The sequence below is a fragment of the Erinaceus europaeus genome, chromosome 8 (genome assembly GCF_950295315.1).
Source record: "Erinaceus europaeus chromosome 8, mEriEur2.1, whole genome shotgun sequence".
NCBI lineage: Eukaryota > Metazoa > Chordata > Mammalia > Eulipotyphla > Erinaceidae > Erinaceus > Erinaceus europaeus.
Window position 1 is genome coordinate 26,084,657 of NC_080169.1, and position 12,839 is coordinate 26,097,495.

Here is a 12,839-nt window from a genome sequence, read left to right on the forward strand (position 1 = left end):
TCTGGGAATAAGTCAGGGAATTTAGCTATGTGGCTATCTATGAGATCTATAGTCTGTCTTTTTTGTTCAATAAATTTTCAAATCAAAGAAATAAAAATAAAGTGAATTTTTTTTTTTAAAAAAAGAGTCACTTTATAATGATCTTTGGAATTTACAATATCCCAACAAGGTAAGAAAGCTGCTTTATCTGTATTTATAGCTAATAGAACTCAGGAGCTGAGGACAAGCCTTCCTGCTATTATTGAAAGAGATACTATCCAACTAACCCTTTCATTAGCTCTGACAAGATGCAGCAAATAAGGCTGCTTCTTGATGTTCTTCCATTTCTTATTTTACCTCATTTGGCTAAAATCCAGAAGACAGTGCTTGAATCTTCTGTTCTCTTATCTTGAACATCATGTACTGTTCCAGTCCACAGCCAGCTACCCAGGAAGGAAGCATTTTGTTCTTTTTAACCACATGATCATTTTCTGGAATAGCTCTGTAAGTAACATTGTCTCTACCCAGTTAAAAGACCAGGACTAGAAAGTGCACAGCCCAGAGCCCTGATGTGTTATCCCCAAAACTAAATATGAATATATAAAATGCTGAGGCAAAAAAGAAAGTAAGGCAAAGAGGGAGAGGAAAGGAGGGGCAGTAAGTAAGACAGAAAAATAAATAAATAAATAAATAAATAAAGGCAAAATCCTTAAAAAAAAAATCTATCCATTTTGATTTTTTTTTTTTCAAGCCAGATTATAACTTGACAGATCATACTAGCAGACCTCCACTTAATTGATACCTGTTGGGAGCCAGAACTATAGCAATACCTTACTTAGACAACTCATTATTAATTGGTACTGTGTGATTGCCATATTAAATTATTTATTTAGAGAGAGAGAAGAAGGAGAAAGGATGAGAGTTTTGCTCAGCTCTGGCACAGGTGGTTCCTGGAATTGATCTTGCAGCCTCGAGGGCCTCAGGCGTGTAAGTTGGTAGTGGAACAGACTGAGCTACACTTATTTCTCCAGCACATAGCAAGTAATTTTTTTCTATACTTATTTTACTTTTAGTGATTTTTAGAGTGGTTTACAGAGAGGCATAATTTTAAACCTTATATGATATATGCAAATCACTGGACCCTCCACCAAAGTTCTGCCCCAACTCCTTCCCCCACCCACCATTGTAGTTCCCACAAAGTCTAAGAGACAGTTTGGCTACCATTTGGCTGTATGTTCAATAACTGTAGTTATATATTAAACATGTATGTGCTTTCAGTTTTTCATATTACTTGAAAAGCATTTTTATTCTTTCCCTTTTTAATTGGAAAACTTGGCTAAATATTTCATAAAATATGTAGATGCTGTAGTAAATGCATCCCTTTGATTGGGAAAAAATGTGGCTTTGCATTTTGTGCTTTTATTTTCCTGCGGCTTTTGTTTTTTTAGAATTCAATCCTTTAAACAAGGTATTTATTTATTTTTTTTTTTAAATCTACACTGAAGAGAATTTTGAGTCCTATATTATGTGTAAAAATTATTTCAATTTACACTGAAATGTGAAGTAATGTGATGTTGTAAAATGTGCATGCCTATTCTCCAGGTAAGAGCTGTTCTCTCAAACCCTTTTCTCTAGGAGGATTGTATCAGCAGGGTCTTGCTTCATCAGACTCAGCCTTCTTAGTCTTCCAAATGCATGCCTATTCTAACACACACACACACACACACACACACACACACACACACACACACACACACACACGTAAGTCAAATAAATAGTTTTGCATATAACAGTATAACAGACACAATGAATTAAAATTTGACTCAGATAGAGAAAACCTATACTTTTTACTTTCTAATGTGAGAATATTAAGAATGTATTAATTATAAAATCTACTTTCAGGATTAAGCTGTTAGGAATCAGGATGGGCATGGAAAGTGTGTGGGTAATCTACAAAAGCATTTCTGCCTCATCTTTGACACAGAGTTGCACATATGCAGAGCATCAATAGAATTGATTAGAAAATGCCTACTATTAATAAAAATAATTTTATTCTGAAAACTTCTTTCCATGAGTCTGGAAAGCTGCCCACTTTAGAGCTTCATCAGCCTGTTCAGTCCTAGTCTCTCTGCATCTCAGAGGATAACTTTTTTCCTTGTATTTTTCAGATTGCACCACAGCTGGTGATAGTTCCTCTATATTTTTCCTCCTTGCCATCTACCTTGCTCTACTACCTCTGTAACTTTTTTTGTTTACCTTGAACAGTTTCTGAGGATGAGAAGAAATGTTCCAATATTACTGATATGGAGTATTTTCTTAATTTTTCTGTTGACCTTGACCTGAGCTCTTTTCATATAATGTAGCATTTAGTCGCCTTCCTGACATTATTGAGTAGGTTTTATTAAAATTCCTATTGTACAGCTGGGAAAACAGAGGCACAGAAAAGTTAAGTATTTGCTCCAAAAATATACAGCTTGTAGAAAGTATCATGAGATTTAAACTGAAGCAGTCTGCTTCTAAAACATGTGCAAATATTCCTTCACAGTCAACCCACAATAAAACCAAAAAAAGAAGAAAAAAAAAGGAGGGGGGGAAGAGTGTGACCAGGGTAGTGATGGTGTACATAAAATATTGAAGGCTTTAAAGATGACAAAGGGGAGACTTGTGGATTGGGAAAAATCCATTTCTTGCTCTAGGTATTGGTTCCTTGAGCTTTGTAAAAATGTATGACACTGACAGTCTATGCACTTTCATGAATGTATGTTTATAGCAGTTCAATTACAATAGAAAATAGGGAAATAACCCAAAATAAAGACTTACAATCAATGTACGTAACTAGTGACCAACTAACTGGATTATAGTTTGCCTCAATTACACCTTGAGCATGTCTCTAACTAAGAGATTTGGCTCATAAGCAGGTAGCCTGGTGGGTGGTCTGAGTGGTCTGGATTTTGTCTAGGGCCTGCCAATAGGTAACAGTGAGACAATGAGTTGATCTCTGTTCATGTCTCAGTAAATTTATCTGTAAATTAGAGATAGATTATCCCTACTTTTTAAGTCAGGAGAAATGAACTAAGTTACACATAAATTTGGAAGTGGAGATAGTCTCCTCTTGGATGTCATGGAAGCCTTAGTAGTTAGTACGCATCAGTTGGCACAGGAAAGGAAGTAATGGGCTTTACAGAGAGTAGTCATGATCCTTCTTCCTAAATAAATAAAGTGTAGCTACTTAAAAGCCATTGAGCTGTTAGGATTGAGGTGAGTTTTCTCTCCAGGTAAAACATTTTCCCTTTCAAAACAAATTATATGACCAGATCCAAGGTTAGCCATCCTGACATCAATAAATCCACTGGCTTCCCTTTGTTCAGGAGGTGCAGACATTAGGAAGAGTATATTTCCTGTAGGTGGTATAAATCTTGTGTTCCAGAAGTAGAATGCTGAAATGAAAATTAATAGGTTTATGTTGTTCCCAAGAGTTTATGACAAAAGCCAAATCCCAGGGACCATAAACGAGGAAAGGAAGAAGTTAAATTTCTTAGTGAATTTCTCCTGATTCTGTGTCTGGCCATTTGATCGCTCTGTTTTAAAATCTGGAATTTTTTGGGTTCCCTCTATGACACACCAGGCTAGCCCAAAGGCATTTATAAGATGCCTCTTGTATACCCCCTTCATCATTTCTCTCATGCTTGGTGTCTTGTCTTCTTTACAAGGACCCATTCTAATTGTACCAATGATCAGTTCAGCTAGCCACAATTCTGTCAAAGTGGACAAATTAAACTTGTCAGGTGACATATGGAAGAAAACACTTTCTGATTTATTATGGATAAAAGTTATTTTTCTTGGCTTGGTCCCTGCTCTCAAGGCTCGATCACATTTCACGGCACTGTAGCCATTTACTCAAATATTCTGGGTTCTCAGATGTTTGCATGCACATGTATGTCTTTCTGTGTGTACACATCTGAATACAGTTGGAAAGCTGCTGGAAGGCTATGGATCAGAATGAAGAGGAAAGTGGGAGTCTCAAGCCCCACTTCCACTTAAACAGTACCCACAACAATCTCAATTGGGAAAAGGACTAATGGGCACATGGATAAACTTGAAAATGTTGTACTATCTCTTTGAAGAAGACAACTCTGCATTTCTTATGATTTTTTGCAGTAGAATGTCATTGTATCTGTTTCTTGTGATGTAGCTATTAAAAAAGAGAGAGTGCAAGGAGAAAGCTAGATTTGGGGGTGATCATTTTCCCTTGAACTTTTCAGATGAACCACCAGATGAAGGATAATTTAAGAAGCACAGAGCTGGGTGATGGTTCTTGCAGAGCTGCCTGTCTGTTGGACCTGGAGGAAAGCTTATCCTGAGCAAGGTAATTTATAGCAGAGAATGAGCTCAGCTCCCTATAGGCAGCACAACCCAAGTTCTCCAAAGAACTCCTAGTTTATTGGAAAGAGCTGGAAGACTGGAGACAGAATAAATTATGGCTTTCCAGTGGCTTTCCACTTTCTCCTTTTCCTTATTGTGATTGTTATTTATTATTTGTGGGTAAGGATGAGAGGGTTTGCTTTGCCAACTTTTGAACCCTCTAAATTCATGATTCTGAAGTTTTGAACCGCCCCTGAACCTTCCTACTTCTGAGTTCCTATTCTCTCAGCATTCTGCAGCTTCCTGTTTTGAAGGGAGACTCTGCAATTTATTTTAAAAGGTGGATACAATTCCTCAAACATCAAATAATTCTTTAAAAAGTCACTTATGTTTTGATGAGTCAAATATAAATGAATTGAAAACACATGCTCCACATCTCCCCCAGTTTAAGCAGTAGGTTCATGGCATTATTGAATTCAAAGCTCATAAGAAATAATAAAGCAAAGGATGAGCCCAAACACATGAATCCTTTTGGTTTCTACTGCTTTAGTCCTTATTTAATAGCAAATGGGCTTTGGTTGGTCTCTGAATGTTGGAGAAAAGAGAAAAGAGCAGGAGACATTTACAAGCAGTATTTTGACAAGTAGAAACTCTGTATTAGGAAATAGAGTATTTTGGCTAAAGATTTAAATTCTTAGTTTAATGGTTGTAACATTAGGAGGTAGAAATTACTTTGAAATCCAGGCTGCCTCACTCTCAACTATGTTGGAGTCCTTCAGATCACCTTCACTCCTGCAGCTTGTTTGCTACTTACTTCCCAAGCTTTAAGTCCTGTCCTTAAGAACCCTAAGAGGTTATTTGAGTCTGATACTTTCAGGGACTAATAGTCTTAAATACATCTTGTTGCAAGTGAGCCCTGAGTATGTGCAGACAACTCTGTAAAGTCAGCCTCAGATGTAAGAGTAGAAATTCTATGAAATTCTTTTTTTTTTTTTTTTATTGAGGTTACCATGTTCAGGAGTCCAATACTGCCACAACCTCAGAAGGTCTAGGTGGGAGCAGAGAAGACTTTAGGGAGTCAAGTTGGATAATATCAGAGGTTCAAGAAATGGCTGTCTACTGGATGCTTTTTTAAAAAAAATTAATTTATAAAATAAAAGATATCGAAAACACCACAGGATAAGAGGGGTAAAATTATACACAGTTCCCACCATTAGAGTTTTGCATCCCATCCCCTCCCTTAAAAGCTTTCCTATTCTTTATCCCTCTGGGAGCATGGATCCAGGATCATTATGGGGTGCTGAAGGTGGAAGGTCTGGCTTCTGTAATTGCTTCCCTGCTGAACATGGGCATTGGTAGGTCGATTAATACTCCCAGCTTATTTCTATCTTTCTTTAGTGGGTCAGGGCTCAGGAGAGTTGGGGGTCCAGGGTACGTTGGTGCAGTCCTCTGGGGAAGTCAGTTTGGCATCATGGTAGCATCTGCAACTTGGTGTCTGAAAAGCATTAAGATATAAAGCAGAACAAATTATTTAATAGTCAGGAACCTAAAGGCAAGAATATAGCAAATGAGTCTTGGGATCTCTATTTTGGAAAAAGCTAGCAGGTCTATTTTAGGTATATTCCAGAGGGTCCATGACTTTACTAATTTTGGCCTGAACATGATAGCTAACATGCAGGTGGACCAGAGGTACTGTCTGCAGAGATGGTATCAGGGTTAGAAATAGGATTAGAAAGCTGAATCAGGGCAGATAGTAGCCCCCAAATATGGGAAAGGTATATAAGTATTATTTTATGGTGTCTTTTTTTGGGGGAGCCTCTTCTACTTGCTTGCTGTTTTGGGTCACTGAAAACTATTGTGCACTTTTGCTTTAAGGTGTATATTTTCCCCTAAATTATGAATACATGTGCATATGTGTTCTGTGAATGACATTTTTAAAATGTTGGGAGACAGTGGGCATCGGGCCATAAACCACACAGTCATGCAAGGAGTGGTTACTTTTGCTGATAATGCTTTTCATGCATGCTTGGGAAAAATCACTGGCCATGTTTTATGCATCTACCCTGTTTTCCAAATAGAAAAATACTGCCTGTTACCACCTATCTTGAGAGGAAGAGGCTGGGAATGTAAGGAAACTTACAGGAACTTAGATATCTCTGGTCAAAGACAAGCACTCAGCTGGGTGGCGGCTTATTCAGTAGAGCACACATGTCCTCCCCGTGTGCAAAGACCTGGATGGATGCCTTTAGCCCCTATCTACAGAGGAGAAATTTCAGGAGCTGTAAAATGGTTCTGCATCTATCTTCTCTCTATATCTCTGTATTTCCCTAGCTCTCTATCTCTCACCTTCTTTAGAAAAAAAATCACTGCATAGAATGGTGGAGTTTTACAGGCATTGAGCCCCTATGCTATTTTTCCCTGATAGAAAAAGAAACAACAAGACAAGAACCCATGCAAAGAAGGAAGCCTAGCAAAATATGTTTTTAGCACTAGAGTTGGGTATTTGGCGGTGTGGGAGCAGGGAGTAGGTACATGTTGCATGCAGTTAGCAACTAGCTCAAAACATACTTTCTACTCATTTGTGGAGTACAAATACAGTTGTTTAAAGTTACTTTGTGATGACAGAATGTGCCAAAAAGAAGCTGCCAAGAAAGTCCCTTTGCCCAGTTTTGGCCCGAGTGTACCATTGCCAGTTAGGATTATCTAAAGTGGGTGTCCTTAGAGAGCAGAAATTCCCTTCTACCACACACTGTTGAAACTTCCTCATTCATCTGTTTTAAAAGCTGCAGAGAATTAAAAATAGTAGCCTTTTGGATGGAGGAGAGGGCCCTTTGGGGGCACTTTGTTTGCTTTGGTTTCTATCTCCCTTATTGGAATGTAGTAAAAAACTGGAGAAGTCAGCACTCAAAGAGTGGGCTTTGCAGAGAAATGAAATCCCTTCATGCCAGAGTAAAGGGTGAGGAGTTCTCTCTGGGTTCTGGTTTTATAATCATTTCTGTTTATGGTAGGAAAAAAATAACCCCCTTTCTTGAATTCAGCACATGTCATCTTTCCTTAACTGCTCCCCTCCTTGTACAAACATTATAGAGCCTAGTCCTTCAATAGCTTATTATTGAGCAGCTAATGTTAAATACAGACGAACACTGCCAGCTGAATGGGAAGACTGTCGCTCAGGTGGTAAATGTTCCATTCATGCAGGGAAGGCGATGATTGCAAATGGCGGCTACCAGAGTCAAAATAGTTGATTAGGTGGGAGGAGAGCTGAATGACTTGTATGGTCTAATGAGAGCTGAAAAGAGGGCATGAGAGTGAGATGGAGGAACAAATAAGAAATCTGTAGGTCATTGATTTTGGGGCAGTGATTTTAGTCTCTGGATTCTTAAGAAAATGAGGAAAAGGGAAAAGTCTCTGGTCTTAAGATTAACCTGGTTATTTGGTTATACCCCCCCAACATGCATGTCACCATACCCCACCCCACCACACCCCACCACACCCCACCACACAACACTGCACTGCACCGCACCGCACTGCATCCCACCCCACCCCACCCCACCCCACCCCACCCCACCACATCACATCACATCACATGCACATGCCACATACACACACTCAACCACACCTGTCTTATGGCTTCTTCTCCTAGTTCAAGTGATATGAAATAGCACTGTTCTAGGAAGGAAGGATTTTCAAGTACTAGCCCAGAATATCTGAAATAAAGCCTTTTCTTTTTCTTCTTTTTTCTTTTTAACAGTTTTAGTGGATTGGCTATCTGACCTTGGGAATTACATCCTTTTCTCAGAAATTGGCTCCTTTAGGGAGGGGCCTTTCTCCCCTGTAAAGGTAGAACACTGTAATAGGTCTACTTATACCGACTTGAGGCATACTCACTAGAAAAAATGCTGAGGTACTTGTATCTCTGTTACTCCCTTGGTTAGAAGGAAGATGTCTTTCTGCAGTGAAGAGGAATTATGAGCAATGTCCCTCCTCACCTTACCTCATAGGGATGATATGGAAATCAAAAAGTTAATACCTTTGACAGGCACTGTCATACTCAGTTGACAGACAGCAACATCATGTTTATTATTATGGTTATGACTGCCCCTGTGCAGTCATAACTCTCACGCTCACATCACAAGTAAGTATGGTCTTCCTGGGAAAAGAACAGTTCATTGCTAACAAGAAGATTCTTGGGGTCACACTAGACAACCAAGTCAACTTAGAGTCTCCTACAGTACTGATCATGACTCCCTTCATTATGAGGAAATTTGGAAACCTAGCTAAATGAAAAGAATGGTGTAGGCATAGGAAGGCTGGAAGAGACATTTTATTATGATTCTCCCAGATGCAAAATTTTGCTAGCTCTTGAATGCTTGATTTATACAGTCCTATGTTGTCAGGTATCCACTGATGACATGTGGTTAGTAAACCATTTGAAATGTGGCAAATAAATTACACCCTGGCTTTTGTAAACCTAGAACACTGATAACAAGATAATGTAAAACAGTCTTTTTATTCTTTTGTTAGAGGTTATATTAATTAGATATGAGGTAAAGTGTAGAGTGAGAGGGAGAGAAGCCAGAGCACCACTCTGGTACACACAGCAATGAGGATCAGCCAAGAGCCTCAGGCATACAAGTTTCTCACTCTACCTGCAGAATTATTGTCTGATTGCTAAAATATCTTATTAATAATTCTTGCATATGATTAAATATTAAGATTATATTTTGCATATGTTTGTGTGATATATCATGAAAATTAATCGCAACCTTCTTTAGATGATATTTTTAGTGTGGTAGGTTAGCCCTCCCTCCCCTAACAGTGACTTCCAGCATATTTAAGGTGATTGATGTGTCAGCATTTGTGGTTTGCATTATGTATCTAGTAGAAAGTTCTAATATGGATTTCACTAATAGACAGTGGTGGTACTGGAATTAATCCTTGGAATTTATCATTATTTTTCTGAATTCACAATATCAAGGAATATGACTGAGCTAAAAGGACTATTTTATAGATGTTATCAGAAAAAATTGGGAGACACTTTGAAATAAAAAGTCCTGTCTAATGCATGCTTTCAAATCTATTTTTAAAAATAATTCTACAAGTTGCAGAATACTATTAATAATTGAAATAACTATTATTCATAGAAATTAAATTATGTGTGAGTGACTGCAATTGACCATTTCCTTAGGGACATTTTTGCATTTCTGTGTAAATTCATCTTAGCATTTTTTTATTACCTATATAATGTGAGTACTGACTTTTTAAACTCAGTAGCAACAGCTTACTCATGTCTCATTAATTAATAGCTAATTTTTTGACATGGGTTCATTTTCTATTTGTATATGAGTCATGATACTTTCTTTTAAAATAGTAATAGAGAATTTGGAGTTTATGGTCCTGAAGATTAACAGATCTGTCCTTCCCTCTTCTCTCACAAGCCAATCCTAGAAAGTACTTCTGAAACCCTGAGATGAGATACAAAATGTTTTTTTCTATGACAAGTGTTTTACTGGGTGGCCAATTGCTTCTTAAACATTACTCATAAAAAGAACAAGTGGAGTGACCTGGTAGATCGTGCAGTGACTAGAGGGTTGGACTTCAAAATGCACAGTGAGCAAGCTCAATCTTGGGTTAGTCGTTTCTCGCCACTTCACACTTCAGCTTTCCTGGCTTCACTCTTTTTTCTTTTTTTTCAAATATATAAATTAAAAAGTTGATTGAGGGGGGTTGGGCGGTAGTGCAGTGGGTTAAGCGCACATGGTGCAAAGTGCAAGCAAGGACCAGCTTAAGGATCCCGGTTGGGCCCAGGCTCCCCACCTGCAGGGGAGTCACTTCACAAGCAGTGAAGGAGGTCTTCAGGTGTCTTTCTCTCCCCCTCTCTGTCTTCCCCTCCTCTCTGTCCTATCCAACAACAACGACATTAATAACTACAACAATAAAATAACAAGGACAACAAAAAGGGAATAAAGAAATAAATATTAAAAAAGAAATAAGAAAATTTAAAAAAAGAAATGGTTATCCTAAAAAAAAAAAGTTGATTGAGACAGTGAAAAGAATACAGCATGTGCTTGGTTGTCTGAGTCAATTATACACTCCTGTATTACAATTAAAATTAAAATTACTGTACTGTAAAATGGACTGTAGGCCCATATTCGAACAGCCATGCAAATCCTTCAACATTCAATACAGCCACTCGACCACTCCTTGTGTATGTTTGAAATTGGGTGTGGGAAAACCAAGCCAATCAGAGCATGTTTCTCTGATACACAGTGAAAGCATCTTTGCTCTTGTGTTTTTGATTTCTGAGAACCTTTATCGAAGCCCCATGATGGCTCCTAAATGTGCTCCTTCTTCTAACACCTTCTTCTAAACACCTCAACCTTATTTTACCTTGTTGCTATATTTTTTAAGTAGCTTTCTTTCTTAATTATTTTTAAAAATGTATTTATTTATTACTGGGTAGAGATAGAAATTGAGGAGGTTAAAGAAGGAGAGAGACAGAGACACATGCAGCCCTGCTTCACCACTCGTGAAGCTTTCCCCTTCCAGGTGGGAACCAGGGGCTTGAACATTGTAATGTGTGCACTTAACTAGGTGCACCACCATCTATCCCCAAAAGTAGCTTCCTTCAAAGCAAGATATGAGAAGAATGGCTAGGTACATCATCATTTAGTTCACATTTCCATATATTTCTGTGAACAGAATTGGTTTTAGCAAACATGGGCAAATGATAAATAACAATTAGGTTATTTCATATAATTTGTTTTTAAAAAATTAGAGAGATGACACATATATTGTATAGTCATTGTTTCTTTAATTTAATTTTTCTAAAAAGATGGTGATATTTATTCACAGAAAGACCATTAAATTTTGTGAGCATTGGCCTGCAACCTTTAAGTTTTTATAGAACATGTGAAAATTTACCGGTCTTTACCAGAAGGGATATGTGATTTTTATATATCTGCAATTCTGAAAATGAAACATTTGCTCTATAAGTACTAACAGTACACTTAAAAATATTATGGTTTGTGGACTATTTTCTTATATAAAGCACTCACCTTGGAGACACCATTTGAAGTACAATTATACAATAATGCCACCTATACAATATGCCTACATATAATTATTCTCTTTTTAGGTTTCTGGAAAACTGTGTGAACAGTTATTGTGGCATGAGTAAATTTTGTGATTCAGATATTTTAATATCATAATTTTCTTAGAGATATGATTTATAAAATGAGAATATGACTTTTAATAGCTTTAAGTTGTTTGAAATTAATTTTGAATTTCCATTAGGCTTAAGCTTCTTTTGATATTTTAAATATTAAGAAATATTTTAAAATTATTAATAAAAAGGGTATAAATTTGTAAATCTATTTGCTTCATTAAAACAGAACGTTTTCTTTTTAAAAGTTGATTTTATGAAACCTTTGTAAATGTTTAATAGATTTGAGGTGTTTTATAGTATTTTAGGAGCTTTTTTATAGTTTAATTTGTAATAAAATAGGGAGGCATACTAAAAATTCTATCATTTAAAATAATAAAATACCACACAAGGACCGGCGTGAGGATCCGGGTTTGAGCCCCCGGCTCCCCACCTGCAGGGGATTTGCTTCACAGGCAATGAAGCAGGTCTGCAGGTGTCTCTCTTTTTCTCCCCCTCTCTGTCTTTCACTCCTCTCTCGATTTCTCTCTGTCCTATCCAACGACAGCAGCAACAACAACAATAATAATAACCACAACAATGACTAAAAAAAAACCAAGGGCAACAAAAGGGTAAAAAAATGGTCTCCAGGAGCAGTGAATTCCTGGTACATGCACCGAGCCCCGGCAACAACCCTGGAGACAAAATAAATAAATAAATAAATTAATTAAATAATAGTAAAATACCATACTTTAAAAATAAAATCAAGATTCAATTTCTGTTGGAAATTTATGTATTATTGTAGAACTTTTATCATGAGCCACTTTCTACAAAAAGGAATTGGTTGTTTTTCAGGTCTTTTTCAGGATTTTTCAATTTGAAGAATGAGAAATTGGAGTCAATTTTGAATATGCTTTTGGGATGGTACTAGCAAAAATGGACTTTGACAGTATTTTCTCCATCATGGTTGATGGATAATAAGTCATAACTTTTATTCAGATGACTGTACAAGGAAATTATGGGATATATATTCTGTGGAATAGTACCCTGAAATAATAAAAGTAAACAAGAGTGCTAAAGTAAGTTCTCTCTAGATGAAAATGAATATGGTTTTTAAATTAATTTTATTAATTATTTAATAGTGAATTATAAGATTATAAAATAATAGGGCATAGCTCTACACCATGTGTCCCTCCTCTCCCAAGTTCTTTCAAGATCTTAGAGACATGTCTGATGGGCTGCTTTATTTTTGTTTTCCAGGTTCATGTGTTTCAATTCTCTATATTCCATCTGCCATCTGGTAGCGGTGCTACACAAATTTTTGACAGTGTAGATAACCGTAATAAAGCATAAC

At 37.1% G+C, this 12,839-nt stretch overlaps 1 non-coding gene across 1 annotated transcript; it reads right to left on the bottom strand.

Annotated features, from left to right (window-relative positions):
- Nucleotides 1–1,543: 1,543 nt before the first annotated feature.
- On the bottom strand, nt 1,544–1,671 carry LOC132540087 (small Cajal body-specific RNA 4). The gene has a single exon (XR_009551351.1). It is a non-coding gene; the product is annotated as a small Cajal body-specific RNA 4 (non-coding RNA).
- Nucleotides 1,672–12,839: the final 11,168 nt, after the last annotated feature.